General features: G+C 55.7%; 13 non-coding genes across 13 annotated transcripts; all 13 read left to right on the forward strand.

Annotated features, from left to right (window-relative positions):
- The first annotated feature begins 266 nt into the window (after positions 1-266).
- LOC140584294 (U5 spliceosomal RNA) lies at positions 267-380 on the forward strand. The gene has a single exon (XR_011986256.1). It is a non-coding gene; the product is annotated as a U5 spliceosomal RNA (small nuclear RNA).
- Positions 381-575: 195 nt separating this feature from the next.
- LOC140585302 (U2 spliceosomal RNA) lies at positions 576-767 on the forward strand. The gene has a single exon (XR_011987262.1). It is a non-coding gene; the product is annotated as a U2 spliceosomal RNA (small nuclear RNA).
- A 416-nt stretch (positions 768-1,183) lies between these two features.
- LOC140584295 (U5 spliceosomal RNA) lies at positions 1,184-1,297 on the forward strand. Its single transcript, XR_011986257.1, has one exon. It is a non-coding gene; the product is annotated as a U5 spliceosomal RNA (small nuclear RNA).
- Positions 1,298-7,340: 6,043 nt separating this feature from the next.
- On the forward strand, positions 7,341-7,527 carry LOC140584144 (U2 spliceosomal RNA). Its single transcript, XR_011986174.1, has one exon. It is a non-coding gene; the product is annotated as a U2 spliceosomal RNA (small nuclear RNA).
- Positions 7,528-7,943: 416 nt separating this feature from the next.
- On the forward strand, positions 7,944-8,057 carry LOC140584297 (U5 spliceosomal RNA). Its single transcript, XR_011986259.1, has one exon. It is a non-coding gene; the product is annotated as a U5 spliceosomal RNA (small nuclear RNA).
- A 195-nt stretch (positions 8,058-8,252) lies between these two features.
- LOC140585313 (U2 spliceosomal RNA) lies at positions 8,253-8,444 on the forward strand. Its single transcript, XR_011987273.1, has one exon. It is a non-coding gene; the product is annotated as a U2 spliceosomal RNA (small nuclear RNA).
- A 440-nt stretch (positions 8,445-8,884) lies between these two features.
- LOC140584298 (U5 spliceosomal RNA) lies at positions 8,885-8,998 on the forward strand. Its single transcript, XR_011986260.1, has one exon. It is a non-coding gene; the product is annotated as a U5 spliceosomal RNA (small nuclear RNA).
- Positions 8,999-9,193: 195 nt separating this feature from the next.
- On the forward strand, positions 9,194-9,385 carry LOC140585324 (U2 spliceosomal RNA). The gene has a single exon (XR_011987284.1). It is a non-coding gene; the product is annotated as a U2 spliceosomal RNA (small nuclear RNA).
- Positions 9,386-9,815: 430 nt separating this feature from the next.
- On the forward strand, positions 9,816-9,929 carry LOC140584299 (U5 spliceosomal RNA). Its single transcript, XR_011986261.1, has one exon. It is a non-coding gene; the product is annotated as a U5 spliceosomal RNA (small nuclear RNA).
- Positions 9,930-10,124: 195 nt separating this feature from the next.
- LOC140585336 (U2 spliceosomal RNA) lies at positions 10,125-10,316 on the forward strand. Its single transcript, XR_011987296.1, has one exon. It is a non-coding gene; the product is annotated as a U2 spliceosomal RNA (small nuclear RNA).
- Positions 10,317-10,732: 416 nt separating this feature from the next.
- Positions 10,733-10,846, forward strand: LOC140584300 (U5 spliceosomal RNA). The gene has a single exon (XR_011986262.1). It is a non-coding gene; the product is annotated as a U5 spliceosomal RNA (small nuclear RNA).
- A 195-nt stretch (positions 10,847-11,041) lies between these two features.
- On the forward strand, positions 11,042-11,233 carry LOC140585347 (U2 spliceosomal RNA). Its single transcript, XR_011987307.1, has one exon. It is a non-coding gene; the product is annotated as a U2 spliceosomal RNA (small nuclear RNA).
- Positions 11,234-11,681: 448 nt separating this feature from the next.
- LOC140584301 (U5 spliceosomal RNA) lies at positions 11,682-11,795 on the forward strand. Its single transcript, XR_011986263.1, has one exon. It is a non-coding gene; the product is annotated as a U5 spliceosomal RNA (small nuclear RNA).
- The last annotated feature ends 4,430 nt before the right edge of the window (positions 11,796-16,225 follow it).

The raw sequence follows: 16,225 nt of genomic DNA on the forward strand, positions 1-16,225 counted from the left end.
TTTTTTTTTTTTTTTTTTTTTTAAAGGAAGGTGACACACTGTTTGTGCGGTGGACAGCTGCGCTGAGGTAAGGCATGATGTCATCTTTGCCTTTTGAATTTCCCCTCATGTTTGTTAAAATGATTGCTGTCTTTTGAGAGGACAGGAGGACAGGGAGGAGTCGGGGCCCCGAGGACGGCGGCTGCGACGCCCCTGGGCATTCTACTCCGAGCGGGGGCGTCACGCAGGCCCGGCTAACGGCGACGGGCTTGGCGGCGGCCCCATATCGACTCGGGTCTCTCTTCATCCCGTATAAATCTTTCGCCTTTTACTAAAGATTTCCGTGGAGAGGGATAGCGATGAGTTCATGGTATTTTTGGAGGCTCTGCCCAAGCAGAGCTGCACTGCTGCTGTCAAAGGAAGACTGGGCCCGGCTTAGCGGCTGGCGTTAGGTGCCCGGTGGCGCGGCTGTGGTCTCCCTGGATCACGCGTGGACTCGCCGGGCGACACCTGCCAGAGGGGCTGGTGAGGGCTGAGCCGCGCCAGCTCCGTCGGCATCCCGCATGCCGGCGCCCGGCGGGGCGCAATTTGTGGGTATCGCTTCTCGGCCTTTTGGCTAAGATCAAGTGTAGTATCTGTTCTTATCAGTTTAATATCTGATACGTCCCCCATGGAGGGGACCACATATTAAACGGATTTTTGGAACAGGGAGCCGGAAGTGGGGCTTGCCCCGTCCGCTCCACGCATCGACCCGGTATTGCAGTGCTTCCGGGAATGGTGCACCTCTACTGCCCCCTGTTGTCGAAAGGCAGAACTGACTGACTGACTGACTGACTGACTGACTGAGTGAGTGAGTGAGTGAGTGAGTGACTAATAGACTGAGTGCTGTGAGGGGGGGGGCCCTGTCTGTGCGTGGCCCCCGTTTCCCGCCGTTTTTCTTTTTTTTTTTTTTTTTTTTTTAAAGGAAGGTGACACACTGTTTGTGCGGTGGACAGCTGCGCTGAGGTAAGGCATGATGTCATCTTTGCCTTTTGAATTTCCCCTCATGTTTGTTAAAATGATTGCTGTCTTTTGAGAGGACAGGAGGACAGGGAGGAGTCGGGGCCCCGAGGACGGCGGCTGCGACGCCCCTGGGCATTCTACTCCGAGCGGGGGCGTCACGCAGGCCCGGCTAACGGCGACGGGCTTGGCGGCGGCCCCATATCGACTCGGGTCTCTCTTCATCCCGTATAAATCTTTCGCCTTTTACTAAAGATTTCCGTGGAGAGGGATAGCGATGAGTTCATGGTATTTTTGGAGGCTCTGCCCAAGCAGAGCTGCACTGCTGCTGTCAAAGGAAGACTGGGCCCGGCTTAGCGGCTGGCGTTAGGTGCCCGGTGGCGCGGCTGTGGTCTCCCTGGATCACGCGTGGACTCGCCGGGCGACACCTGCCAGAGGGGCTGGTGAGGGCTGAGCCGCGCCAGCTCCGTCGGCATCCCGCATGCCGGCGCCCGGCGGGGCGCAATTTGTGGGTATCGCTTCTCGGCCTTTTGGCTAAGATCAAGTGGATTTTACGCTCTTTTTATCGCTTTTAACGGACTGCGTCGGGTTTTTTAGAGGAAGGCACGGCAAACCTAATGCGTGACCAGTAGGTGGCTTGACCGCCGCTGCCACGGGGCGACCCGTGCCTTCCTTTTAGCCTTTTATCCCTGCTTTTATTTTCGTTTTTATTAGGCTGGGGATCCCGCAGTGGCTGGTGGCCTGTCCGCCGCCCTGCCGGGTGAACTGGTGTTTTTATTTTTTAGTTGCTTTTATAGTTTAGCATTCCTCGGCTCATCCCGGATTGGCGGACGGCGGCCGGACCACGGCGGACGTCGGGACCACGGCGGCAGGAGGACTCTGCTCCAGGAACGACGTCGGTGGACCATCCCGGATGTCGACGGCCGGCGGAGCTGCGAGGAAGCCCTTCAGCGGGCCGTGGCTGGTAGCAGGCGGTGGCCTGCGTAATACCGCCCGGTTCTGCTGGAGGGCCGAAGGGGAGGTAGGCACCTTCCCCGACCGCCTGGCCTTCATCCGGGAGGTGGCCTTCGGGGAGCTGGGCCTGCGCATGGAGGACATCCTGTGTGTGCAGCGGAATGGACCTTTCCAGTTCTTCGAGGTCACCCTGTCCACCGACGAGAGCTACACCAAGGTCCTGGAGCGGAGCAAGGAGAGGGCCCAGCACCCTCTCCTGGGACGATACACCGTTGAGCCGCTGTGGTGGCCCGACAAGCGGGTAATTACGGTACATTGTTTTAACCCGCATGTGTCCGGCGAAGCCGTCCGCCAGTTCTTGAACAAGTATGTGGACCTCCTTCCTGGCCACAAGGACATCCGGGATGAGCTGGGGATCTGGACTGGTCGACGCCAGTTCCAGGCCCGCCTGCGCCCGGACGCTAATGGGGCGGGCGGTTTTAGTCATCCCCCAGCCTATTTTAATCTACAGGGCAATAAGGCTTACTTGTTTTATTCCGGACAGCCTCCCTTCTGCCGACAGTGTCACACCTTTGGACATACTCTGGAGGGATGCGCCAACCTGCGCTGCCGCAACTGCCTGGAGCCGGGGCACATGGCCAGGGACTGCAAGGGCCCCCGTCGCTGCATCCACTGCAACGGTGAGGACCATCTGGCTCGTTCCTGCCCCCAACGGAAAACGTCATACGCCGACGCTCTGTTAGGCAGCAGAGCTGTCGGCAAGGAGAGTGGTGGGGGAGCGCAAGCCCCCACGTCCGGGCAGGAACAGTCGGCGGCGGGGGCAGGAGGAGATGCCCTGGCCGAGGTGGAGGAGGCCCCAGCGACAGCGACTGCAATGCAGGAGGGGTCTCCAGTCCTGGCTCCAGGTGTCAGCAGCAGGAGGAGAAAGAGCGGCGCATCCCCCCGGAGGAGGAAGAAGAGCAGAAGGGAGGCACAACCCGACGCATCCAGCCCTCCAGCTGCCACCTTGCCAGCAGTGGCGGCCGGGGACCAAGGCCGAGAGAGTCCCCCCTCCCCGACATTGGGGGCCCCCCATCTGGTGTGGGACTTGGGACAGTCCCCTGCGCCCCCCCAGGAGTACAGCAGTGTGCAGGACAAAGCAAATGAACAGGAGTACCTGGGGGGGCTGGAACTGGGGGGCCTTTTGGGTTTGACTGAGGAGGGGGGGCAGTAATGCGGTATTGTTTTTAATGGCTGGCTTTTATTATTTTAGTGTGTTGTTTGTAATTGTATTTTACCTTTTTAACATTTCATGGCCAATTTTAATATTGTCACCTTGAATGTCAGGGGTTTGAGGAACGTTTTAAAGCGCACATCTGTTTTTAATCAGCTGGCATCTTCTCCCTTCAGCATTTGTTTTCTGCAGGAAGTCCACCTCCGGGACCAGCGGGACGAGGCTCTCTTTTCACGACAATGGAAGAGGGGTAGATCCTACTGGAGCGTAGGTGGTGTCCACTCCTCAGGCGTCGGGATCCTTTTTGGCGACCGCGCCTTTGAAGAAGTAAGATCGTTTACCGTTCTTCAAGGTAGGGTTTTGGGGGTGGACGCCACATGGAGGGGACAGCGCCTCCGGGCCATATGTGTCTACGCTCCAGTGGAGGCCTCGTCCCGTATAACTCTCTTTGAAGAGTTGTCCCCGTTCTGTGTCACAGATCGACACTTGATTTTAGGAGGGGACTTTAACATCTCGTTGGAGGGTAGACAGGATGTCAGCTCTGGGCACTTTCGCCATTTTATTCGTTCCTTTAAACTTGTTGATGGTTTTAAGATATGCAACCCCAGCATGCCGGGCTTCACCTGGCACAATAGTCGCGGAGCCAGCAGTCGCATCGACTATATTTTAGCCTCACCCCCCGTTGTTTTTAAAAAGGTGTCCCTCTCCCCACAGTGGCCCACTGACCACTTGGCAGTGGAGGCCACTGTTTCCATAGACGCCCCTGAATATGGGGGTGGCTATTGGAAAATGAACCTGCAGATCCTGGAGGAGAGCGATTTTAGACACCTTTTTTTAGATCACTTCTCCGAGTGGCAGAAGGACAAGCCTACCTTCCCCTCCGTGGCCGAATGGTGGGAGAGTGTGAAGGATAGGATCCGAACCTTCTCCATGCAGTACAGCAAGCAGCGCAGGATGGAGAAGAAATTCTCCATTCTGCAGCTGGAGAGAAGGTTGCGGGATGAATACGCCGCTCACAACAGCGGGGGCACCATCGACCACGAGCGACTGCTTGACATAAAGGGTGAGCTGAGGCGCCTGCATGCACAGGCTGCCTCGGCCCAAATGCTCCGCGACAGAATGTTCTTTTTGGAAAACAATGAAAAGTGCAATACTCATTTTTTCCAGAGAGCCAGGGAAGCCCGGGAGGAGAAGACCTTTGACTCTCTCCGGGCCTTAAATGGCGATACGGTAACAACAACATCAGACATGCTGGAGGTTGCTAAATTGTTTTATCACAATCTTTTTAAGGTTAGGGACACGGACCCGGTTGCAGGGGAGCGGTTCCTAGACAACATCTCACCTTGCCTTCCCAGTGACATTCGTGACGGCTTAGAAGCCCCCATCACCTTGGCCGAGCTGACCGCAGTGCTTGGCAAGATGAACCGCCGCAAGGTACCGGGCCTTGATGGGCTCCCGGTGGAATTCTATTCCACTTTTTGGGATGTCCTCGGGCCGGAATTACTGCAGGTTGTAGAGGACGTTCAGCGCCGGGGTTTGCTCACTAGGAGCATGAGGTCAGGGGTTCTTTCTTTGTTGCACAAGAAGGGTGATCGTGCCGACCTTGGCAACTGGAGGCCCCTGACCATGCTTTGTGTAGACACAAAGCTCATCGCAAAGACCCTTACAGAACGCCTGAAGAAGGCCATGGCTCATCTGGTTCACAGCGATCAGACGTGTGGAGTACCGGGTCGATCGGCGACGTGGAACCTCCATCTCATCCGCGACGCCATCGCCTGGGTGGAGGACAGGAACCTCCCTCTCCTGCTGGTCAGCTTGGACCAGGAGAAAGCCTTCGACCGGGTAGATCACCGCTTCCTGTTTCAAGTATTGGGTAAGTTTGGCTTTGGACCCAATTACCTGGGGTGGTTACACACTTTGTATAACGAAGTTGGGAGCCATGTTGTTATCAATGGCTTCCTGAGTGACTTGGTGCCCCAGCTGAGTGGAGTGAGGCAGGGATGTCCCCTCTCCCCCCTCCTCTACGCGCTCTATATAGAGCCACTGGCGTGCGCCATTCGCGCCCACCCCGGGGTCGATGGCCTTCTTATCCCAGGAAGTCGGGGGAAAACTGTTAAACTGACCCAGTACGCAGACGACACCACCCTTTTCGTCTGCTCGGATCAGTCTCTCGGTCATGCCATGAGCCTTGTTCATGCGTTCGGTAGGGCCTCCGGCGCGACGCTCAACCTCAGTAAGTCGGTGGCCAAGTATTTCGGCAGCTGGAAGGCGAGGGAGGGCGTCGCAGGGGGTCTCACCCTCTGTGACGGACCTCTCAAAGTGTTGGGGGTCAACTTCCTTTCGGATGGTGCCGCCCGTTTGAACTGGGAGGAGCGGTTGGCGATCGCCAGGCGGAAGATCGGACTGTGGAAGTCCAGGTCCCTGTCCTTCCAAGGTAAGGTCTTAGCCTTAAAAGTGGATATTCTTCCCACCCTGCTCTACCTTGCACATGTGTACCCTTTGCCCCGCTTCATGCGCAGAGGCCTGACGAGAGACGTTTTCAACCTCGTCTGGGGGGGCAGGTACGAGTACGTGCGTAGGGAAGTGATGTATCTCGGAAAGGACAGTGGGGGGAGGGATGTTATTGACTTTCCTCTCAAGCTTGACTGCCTGTTCTTCTCGCAGCTCTGCACGCGCCTGGCAGCTCCCCTCGAGCACCCCCATCAGCACTTTGTGCGTCTGTGGCTGGCTCTCCCCATGAGACGCCTGGTGGCGTCGTGGACCAACCTCGGCCCCAAGGCTGAGACCCTGCCGGCCCACTACAGCCACGCTGTCAAGTGGAGTAAGTTTATTCCGGCAGGTGTCAAGACAGAGGCCTTGACCAAGCATAGAGCGCTTTATAGGGCTTTGCTTGGTCATAGGGATACTCGGGCCATGTTGGGCCTGGAGGAAGGCACATGGGCGAGAATCCAGCCTAAGGGTTTGGATCACAGGCTGCAGGACCTGAACTGGCAGTGCCTTCATGGTAAGCTGCCAGTCAGGGACGTCTTACATAGGCATAAGCTGACCAGACACCCCCGCTGCCCCAGGGCCGAGTGCAGCGAGGATGAGACCATCAGGCACGTGTTTTGGGACTGTGGGCATGCACAGAGAGTTTGGGGGTTGGTAGCGGGCCTGTGTGGACGTGTGGACCCGCAGCCCGGTCTGACCTACGACAAGGTGTTGAAGGGGTGGGACCCCAAGCTCCATAACCCCTTCGGCCCCTGGATGTGGCTGCTGGTCAGCATTACCAAGCGAGAGCTGTGGAATGCCAGGACCGCGCTCATCCGCAGAGGGGTTCATCTGGAGGCACAAGGGGTGTTCCGTAAAATCCGGGCCGACTTGGGTTTCAGGATGGAGACTGACGTCATCCAGCGGGGCTACCACGAGGCCAAGGAGAGGTGGAAGGGCCTCTTTTGGCTTTAGCTCCGTTTCGTTTAGGTGGTGACGCTCCATTCTACAGGGTGGACATGACGCACCTTTCTGGAGCACACAGAAGGTACTTTGGGTTTTAGGTGAGTGTGCTTTGTTTTTTTGCGCGTGTGTTGTATTTCAAATACTTTTTTAATAATTGCATGTACAGAATTTATTGTGCACTACTGGTTGATCACTTTTAGCACGTATTTATTAATATTAACATTATCTATTAACATTTTAATCTATTTGGTGTGCTTTGTTTCTGTGATTAACCGTATTTTATGCCCGAAGTCTCAGATTTTATGTGTGTGGATGGTGTATAACCCTGTTTTAACCCGACCCTTGTGTTTGAAATTTGTGGTCTGTGGGTCTGTTCCTCTTTTAAGGTTTTAACCTTTTAATGGCTTGCATTTGAGGTGACATTTTATTTGTAGAAATGGCCAGATGAATGTAATTAAAGGGTAAATGTGTGTAATTTTAATTGTTGATTTTATTACTGTTTTGATTATTTTATGGTATATAGTTCTGCATAATTTGTTTGTTTAATACTGTTTTAATATGTCTTATTATTATGATTTTATTGTATTGCCATTGATGTGTATTATGTTAAAAATTTCAACCTTTTACATTGTTGTAATATTTGTTTATGATGTATGCTGGAAAGGTTGTTTTAATATGCATGGATGACGATGCCAATTTTAAAAGTGTAGGTTTGATGTTTATATGTTTTGATCAGGTGGTGTTGATTTAAATGATGTGCAGAACTGTTTAATAAAGTATGGAAAAAAAAAAATCTGTTCTTATCAGTTTAATATCTGATACGTCCCCCATGGAGGGGACCACATATTAAACGGATTTTTGGAACAGGGAGCCGGAAGTGGGGCTTGCCCCGTCCGCTCCACGCATCGACCCGGTATTGCAGTGCTTCCGGGAATGGTGCACCTCTACTGCCCCCTGTTGTCGAAAGGCAGAACTGACTGACTGACTGACTGACTGAGTGAGTGAGTGAGTGAGTGGCTAATAGACTGAGTGCTGTGAGGGGGGGGGCCCTGTCTGTGCGTGGCCCCCGTTTCCCGCCGTTTTTCTTTTTTTTTTTTTTTTTTTTTTTTTTTTTTTTTTAAAGGAAGGTGACACACTGTTTGTGCGGTGGACAGCTGCGCTGAGGTAAGGCATGATGTCATCTTTGCCTTTTGAATTTCCCCTCATGTTTGTTAAAATGATTGCTGTCTTTTGAGAGGACAGGAGGACAGGGAGGAGTCGGGGCCCCGAGGACGGCGGCTGCGACGCCCCTGGGCATTCTACTCCGAGCGGGGGCGTCACGCAGGCCCGGCTAACGGCGACGGGCTTGGCGGCGGCCCCATATCGACTCGGGTCTCTCTTCATCCCGTATAAATCTTTCGCCTTTTACTAAAGATTTCCGTGGAGAGGGATAGCGATGAGTTCATGGTATTTTTGGAGGCTCTGCCCAAGCAGAGCTGCACTGCTGCTGTCAAAGGAAGACTGGGCCCGGCTTAGCGGCTGGCGTTAGGTGCCCGGTGGCGCGGCTGTGGTCTCCCTGGATCACGCGTGGACTCGCCGGGCGACACCTGCCAGAGGGGCTGGTGAGGGCTGAGCCGCGCCAGCTCCGTCGGCATCCCGCATGCCGGCGCCCGGCGGGGCGCAATTTGTGGGTATCGCTTCTCGGCCTTTTGGCTAAGATCAAGTGTAGTATCTGTTCTTATCAGTTTAATATCTGATACGTCCCCCATGGAGGGGACCACATATTAAACGGATTTTTGGAACAGGGAGCCGGAAGTGGGGCTTGCCCCGTCCGCTCCACGCATCGACCCGGTATTGCAGTGCTTCCGGGAATGGTGCACCTCTACTGCCCCCTGTTGTCGAAAGGCAGAACTGACTGACTGACTGACTGACTGACTGACTGAGTGAGTGAGTGAGTGAGTGAGTGAGTGAGTGAGTGAGTGACTAATAGACTGAGTGCTGTGAGGGGGGGGGCCCTGTCTGTGCGTGGCCCCCGTTTCCCGCCGTTTTTCTTTTTTTTTTTTTTTTTTTTTTTTTTTTTTAAAGGAAGGTGACACACTGTTTGTGCGGTGGACAGCTGCGCTGAGGTAAGGCATGATGTCATCTTTGCCTTTTGAATTTCCCCTCATGTTTGTTAAAATGATTGCTGTCTTTTGAGAGGACAGGAGGACAGGGAGGAGTCGGGGCCCCGAGGACGGCGGCTGCGACGCCCCTGGGCATTCTACTCCGAGCGGGGGCGTCACGCAGGCCCGGCTAACGGCGACGGGCTTGGCGGCGGCCCCATATCGACTCGGGTCTCTCTTCATCCCGTATAAATCTTTCGCCTTTTACTAAAGATTTCCGTGGAGAGGGATAGCGATGAGTTCATGGTATTTTTGGAGGCTCTGCCCAAGCAGAGCTGCACTGCTGCTGTCAAAGGAAGACTGGGCCCGGCTTAGCGGCTGGCGTTAGGTGCCCGGTGGCGCGGCTGTGGTCTCCCTGGATCACGCGTGGACTCGCCGGGCGACACCTGCCAGAGGGGCTGGTGAGGGCTGAGCCGCGCCAGCTCCGTCGGCATCCCGCATGCCGGCGCCCGGCGGGGCGCAATTTGTGGGTATCGCTTCTCGGCCTTTTGGCTAAGATCAAGTGTAGTATCTGTTCTTATCAGTTTAATATCTGATACGTCCCCCATGGAGGGGACCACATATTAAACGGATTTTTGGAACAGGGAGCCGGAAGTGGGGCTTGCCCCGTCCGCTCCACGCATCGACCCGGTATTGCAGTGCTTCCGGGAATGGTGCACCTCTACTGCCCCCTGTTGTCGAAAGGCAGAACTGACTGACTGACTGACTGACTGAGTGAGTGAGTGAGTGAGTGAGTGAGTGAGTGAGTGACTAATAGACTGAGTGCTGTGAGGGGGGGGGACCCTGTCTGTGCGTGGCCCCCGTTTCCCGCCGTTTTTCTTTTTTTTTTTATTTATTTATTTTTTTTTTTAAAGGAAGGTGACACACTGTTTGTGCGGTGGACAGCTGCGCTGAGGTAAGGCATGATGTCATCTTTGCCTTTTGAATTTCCCCTCATGTTTGTTAAAATGATTGCTGTCTTTTGAGAGGACAGGAGGACAGGGAGGAGTCGGGGCCCCGAGGACGGCGGCTGCGACGCCCCTGGGCATTCTACTCCGAGCGGGGGCGTCACGCAGGCCCGGCTAACGGCGACGGGCTTGGCGGCGGCCCCATATCGACTCGGGTCTCTCTTCATCCCGTATAAATCTTTCGCCTTTTACTAAAGATTTCCGTGGAGAGGGATAGCGATGAGTTCATGGTATTTTTGGAGGCTCTGCCCAAGCAGAGCTGCACTGCTGCTGTCAAAGGAAGACTGGGCCCGGCTTAGCGGCTGGCGTTAGGTGCCCGGTGGCGCGGCTGTGGTCTCCCTGGATCACGCGTGGACTCGCTGGGCGACACCTGCCAGAGGGGCTGGTGAGGGCTGAGCCGCGCCAGCTCCGTCGGCATCCCGCATGCCGGCGCCCGGCGGGGCGCAATTTGTGGGTATCGCTTCTCGGCCTTTTGGCTAAGATCAAGTGTAGTATCTGTTCTTATCAGTTTAATATCTGATACGTCCCCCATGGAGGGGACCACATATTAAACGGATTTTTGGAACAGGGAGCCGGAAGTGGGGCTTGCCCCGTCCGCTCCACGCATCGACCCGGTATTGCAGTGCTTCCGGGAATGGTGCACCTCTACTGCCCCCTGTTGTCGAAAGGCAGAACTGACTGACTGACTGACTGACTGAGTGAGTGAGTGAGTGAGTGGCTAATAGACTGAGTGCTGTGAGGGGGGGGGCCCTGTCTGTGCGTGGCCCCCGTTTCCCGCCGTTTTTCTTTTTTTTTTTTTTTTTTTTTTTTTTTTTTTTTTAAAGGAAGGTGACACACTGTTTGTGCGGTGGACAGCTGCGCTGAGGTAAGGCATGATGTCATCTTTGCCTTTTGAATTTCCCCTCATGTTTGTTAAAATGATTGCTGTCTTTTGAGAGGACAGGAGGACAGGGAGGAGTCGGGGCCCCGAGGACGGCGGCTGCGACGCCCCTGGGCATTCTACTCCGAGCGGGGGCGTCACGCAGGCCCGGCTAACGGCGACGGGCTTGGCGGCGGCCCCATATCGACTCGGGTCTCTCTTCATCCCGTATAAATCTTTCGCCTTTTACTAAAGATTTCCGTGGAGAGGGATAGCGATGAGTTCATGGTATTTTTGGAGGCTCTGCCCAAGCAGAGCTGCACTGCTGCTGTCAAAGGAAGACTGGGCCCGGCTTAGCGGCTGGCGTTAGGTGCCCGGTGGCGCGGCTGTGGTCTCCCTGGATCACGCGTGGACTCGCCGGGCGACACCTGCCAGAGGGGCTGGTGAGGGCTGAGCCGCGCCAGCTCCGTCGGCATCCCGCATGCCGGCGCCCGGCGGGGCGCAATTTGTGGGTATCGCTTCTCGGCCTTTTGGCTAAGATCAAGTGTAGTATCTGTTCTTATCAGTTTAATATCTGATACGTCCCCCATGGAGGGGACCACATATTAAACGGATTTTTGGAACAGGGAGCCGGAAGTGGGGCTTGCCCCGTCCGCTCCACGCATCGACCCGGTATTGCAGTGCTTCCGGGAATGGTGCACCTCTACTGCCCCCTGTTGTCGAAAGGCAGAACTGACTGACTGACTGACTGACTGACTGAGTGAGTGAGTGAGTGAGTGAGTGAGTGAGTGAGTGAGTGAGTGAGTGAGTGACTAATAGACTGAGTGCTGTGAGGGGGGGGGCCCTGTCTGTGCGTGGCCCCCGTTTCCCGCCGTTTTTCTTTTTTTTTTTTTTTTTTTTTTTTTTTTTTAAAGGAAGGTGACACACTGTTTGTGCGGTGGACAGCTGCGCTGAGGTAAGGCATGATGTCATCTTTGCCTTTTGAATTTCCCCTCATGTTTGTTAAAATGATTGCTGTCTTTTGAGAGGACAGGAGGACAGGGAGGAGTCGGGGCCCCGAGGACGGCGGCTGCGACGCCCCTGGGCATTCTACTCCGAGCGGGGGCGTCACGCAGGCCCGGCTAACGGCGACGGGCTTGGCGGCGGCCCCATATCGACTCGGGTCTCTCTTCATCCCGTATAAATCTTTCGCCTTTTACTAAAGATTTCCGTGGAGAGGGATAGCGATGAGTTCATGGTATTTTTGGAGGCTCTGCCCAAGCAGAGCTGCACTGCTGCTGTCAAAGGAAGACTGGGCCCGGCTTAGCGGCTGGCGTTAGGTGCCCGGTGGCGCGGCTGTGGTCTCCCTGGATCACGCGTGGACTCGCCGGGCGACACCTGCCAGAGGGGCTGGTGAGGGCTGAGCCGCGCCAGCTCCGTCGGCATCCCGCATGCCGGCGCCCGGCGGGGCGCAATTTGTGGGTATCGCTTCTCGGCCTTTTGGCTAAGATCAAGTGGATTTTACGCTCTTTTTATCGCTTTTAACGGACTGCGTCGGGTTTTTTAGAGGAAGGCACGGCAAACCTAATGCGTGCCCAGTAGGTGGCTTGACCGCCGCTGCCACGGGGCGACCCGTGCCTTCCTTTTAGCCTTTTATCCCTGCTTTTATTTTCGTTTTTATTAGGCTGGGGATCCCGCAGTGGCTGGTGGCCTGTCCGCCGCCCTGCCGGGTGAACTGGTGTTTTTATTTTTTTTAGTTGCTTTTATAGTTTAGCATTCCTCGGCTCATCCCGGATTGGCGGACGGCGGCCGGACCACGGCGGACGTCGGGACCACGGCGGCAGGAGGACTCTGCTCCAGGAACGACGTCGGTGGACCATCCCGGATGTCGACGGCCGGCGGAGCTGCGAGGAAGCCCTTCAGCGGGCCGTGGCTGGTAGCAGGCGGTGGCCTGCGTAATACCGCCCGGTTCTGCTGGAGGGCCGAAGGGGAGGTAGGCACCTTCCCCGACCGCCTGGCCTTCATCCGGGAGGTGGCCTTCGGGGAGCTGGGCCTGCGCATGGAGGACATCTTATGCGTGCAGCGGAATGGCCCTTTCCAGTTCTTCGAGGTCACCCTGTCCACCGACGAGAGCTACATCAAGGTCCTGGAGCGGAGCAAGGAGAGGGCCCAGCACCCTCTCCTGGGACGATACACCGTTGAGCCGCTGTGGTGGCCCGACAAGCGGGTAATTACGGTACATTGTTTTAACCCGCATGTGTCCGGCGAAGCCGTCCGCCAGTTCTTGAACAAGTATGTGGACCTCCTTCCTGGCCACAAGGATATCCGGGATGAGCTGGGGATCTGGACTGGTCGACGCCAGTTCCAGGCCCGCCTGCGCCCGGACGCTAATGGGGCGGGCGGTTTTAGTCATCCCCCAGCCTATTTTAATCTACAGGGCAATAAGGCTTACTTGTTTTATTCCGGACAGCCTCCCTTCTGCCGACAGTGTCACACCTTTGGACATACTCTGGAGGGATGCGCCAACCTGCGCTGCCGCAACTGCCTGGAGCCGGGGCACATGGCCAGGGACTGCAAGGGCCCCCGTCGCTGCATCCACTGCAACGGTGAGGACCATCTGGCTCGTTCCTGCCCCCAACGGAAAACGTCATACGCCGACGCTCTGTTAGGCAGCAGGGCTGTCGGCAAGGAGAGTGGTGGGGGAGCGCAAGCCCCCACGTCCGGGCAGGAACAGTCGGCGGCGGGGGCAGGAGGAGATGCCCTGGCCGAGGTGGAGGAGGCCCCAGCGACAGCGACTGCAATGCAGGAGGGGTCTCCAGTCCTGGCTCCAGGTGTCAGCAGCAGGAGGAGAAAGAGCGGCGCATCCCCCCGGAGGAGGAAGAAGAGCAGAAGGGAGGCACAACCCGACGCATCCAGCCCTCCGGCTGCCACCTTGCCAGCAGTGGCGGCCGGGGACCAAGGCCGAGAGAGTCCCCCCTCCCCGACATTGGGGGCCCCCCATCTGGTGTGGGACTTGGGACAGTCCCCTGCGCCCCCCCAGGAGTACAGTAGTGTGCAGGACAAAGCAAATGAACAGGAGTACCTGGGGGGGCTGGAACTGGGGGGCCTTTTGGGTTTGACTGAGGAGGGGGGGCAGTAATGCGGTATTGTTTTTAATGGCTGGCTTTTATTATTTTAGTGTGTTGTTTGTAATTGTATTTTACCTTTTTAACATTTCATGGCCAATTTTAATATTGTCACCTTGAATGTCAGGGGTTTGAGGAACGTTTTAAAGCGCACATCTGTTTTTAATCAGCTGGCATCTTCTCCCTTCAGCATTTGTTTTCTGCAGGAAGTCCACCTCCGGGACCAGCGGGACGAGGCTCTCTTTTCACGACAATGGAAGAGGGGTAGATCCTACTGGAGCGTAGGTGGTGTCCACTCCTCAGGCGTCGGGATCCTTTTTGGCGACCGCGCCTTTGAAGAAGTAAGATCGTTTACCGTTCTTCAAGGTAGGGTTTTGGGGGTGGACGCCACATGGAGGGGACAGCGCCTCCGGGCCATATGTGTCTACGCTCCAGTGGAGGCCTCGTCCCGTATAACTCTCTTTGAAGAGTTGTCCCCGTTCTGTGTCACAGATCGACACTTGATTTTAGGAGGGGACTTTAACATCTCGTTGGAGGGTAGACAGGATGTCAGCTCTGGGCACTTTCGCCATTTTATTCGTTCCTTTAAACTTGTTGATGGTTTTAAGATATGCAACCCCAGCATGCCGGGCTTCACCTGGCACAATAGTCGCGGAGCCAGCAGTCGCATCGACTATATTTTAGCCTCACCCCCCGTTGTTTTTAAAAAGGTGTCCCTCTCCCCACAGTGGCCCACTGACCACTTGGCAGTGGAGGCCACTGTTTCCATAGACGCCCCTGAATATGGGGGTGGCTATTGGAAAATGAACCTGCAGATCCTGGAGGAGAGCGATTTTAGACACCTTTTTTTAGATCACTTCTCCGAGTGGCAGAAGGACAAGCCTACCTTCCCCTCCGTGGCCGAATGGTGGGAGAGTGTGAAGGATAGGATCCGAACCTTCTCCATGCAGTACAGCAAGCAGCGCAGGATGGAGAAGAAATTCTCCATTCTGCAGCTGGAGAGAAGGTTGCGGGATGAATACGCCGCTCACAACAGCGGGGGCACCATCGACCACGAGCGACTGCTTGATATAAAGGGTGAGCTGAGGCGCCTGCATGCACAGGCTGCCTCGGCCCAAATGCTCCGCGACAGAATGTTCTTTTTGGAAAACAATGAAAAGTGCAATACTCATTTTTTCCAGAGAGCCAGGGAAGCCCGGGAGGAGAAGACCTTCGACTCTCTCCGGGCCTTAAACGGCGATACGGTAACAACAACATCAGACATGCTGGAGGTTGCTAAATTGTTTTATCACAATCTTTTTAAGGTTAGGGACACGGACCCGGTTGCAGGGGAGCGGTTCCTAGACAACATCTCACCTTGCCTTCCCAGTGACATTCGTGACGGCTTAGAAGCCCCCATCACCTTGGCCGAGCTGACCGCAGTGCTTGGCAAGATGAACCGCCGCAAGGTACCGGGCCTTGATGGGCTCCCGGTGGAATTTTATTCCACTTTTTGGGATGTCCTCGGGCCGGAATTACTGCAGGTTGTAGAGGACGTTCAGCGCCGGGGTTTGCTCACTAGGAGCATGAGGTCAGGGGTTCTTTCTTTGTTGCACAAGAAGGGTGATCGTGCCGACCTTGGCAACTGGAGGCCCCTGACCATGCTTTGTGTAGACACAAAGCTCATCGCAAAGACCCTTACAGAACGCCTGAAGAAGGCCATGGCTCATCTGGTTCACAGCGATCAGACGTGTGGAGTACCGGGTCGATCGGCGACGTGGAACCTCCATCTCATCCGCGACGCCATCGCCTGGGTGGAGGACAGGAACCTCCCTCTCCTGCTGGTCAGCTTGGACCAGGAGAAAGCCTTCGACCGGGTAGATCACCGCTTCCTGTTTCAAGTATTGGGTAAGTTTGGCTTTGGACCCAATTACCTGGGGTGGTTACACACTTTGTATAACGAAGTTGGGAGCCATGTTGTTATCAATGGCTTCCTGAGTGACTTGGTGCCCCAGCTGAGTGGAGTGAGGCAGGGATGTCCCCTCTCCCCCCTCCTCTACGCGCTCTATATAGAGCCACTGGCGTGCGCCATTCGCGCCCACCCCGGGGTCGATGGCCTTCTTATCCCAGGAAGTCGGGGGAAAACTGTTAAACTGACCCAGTACGCAGACGACACCACCCTTTTCGTCTGCTCGGATCAGTCTCTCGGTCATGCCATGAGCCTTGTTCATGCGTTCGGTAGGGCCTCCGGCGCGACGCTCAACCTCAGTAAGTCGGTGGCCAAGTATTTCGGCAGCTGGAAGGCGAGGGAGGGCGTCGCAGGGGGTCTCACCCTCTGTGACGGACCTCTCAAAGTGTTGGGGGTCAACTTCCTTTCGGATGGTGCCGCCCGTTTGAACTGGGAGGAGCGGTTGGCGATCGCCAGGCGGAAGATCGGACTGTGGAAGTCCAGGTCCCTGTCCTTCCAAGGTAAGGTCTTAGCCTTAAAAGTGGATATTCTTCCCACCCTGCTCTACCTTGCACATGTGTACCCTTTGCCCCGCTTCATGCGCAGAGGCCTGACGAGAGACGTTTTCAACCTCGTCTGGGGGGGCAGGTACGAGTACGTGCGTAGG

Source organism: Paramormyrops kingsleyae, unplaced genomic scaffold (genome assembly GCF_048594095.1).
Source record: "Paramormyrops kingsleyae isolate MSU_618 unplaced genomic scaffold, PKINGS_0.4 ups31, whole genome shotgun sequence".
Lineage (NCBI taxonomy): Eukaryota > Metazoa > Chordata > Actinopteri > Osteoglossiformes > Mormyridae > Paramormyrops > Paramormyrops kingsleyae.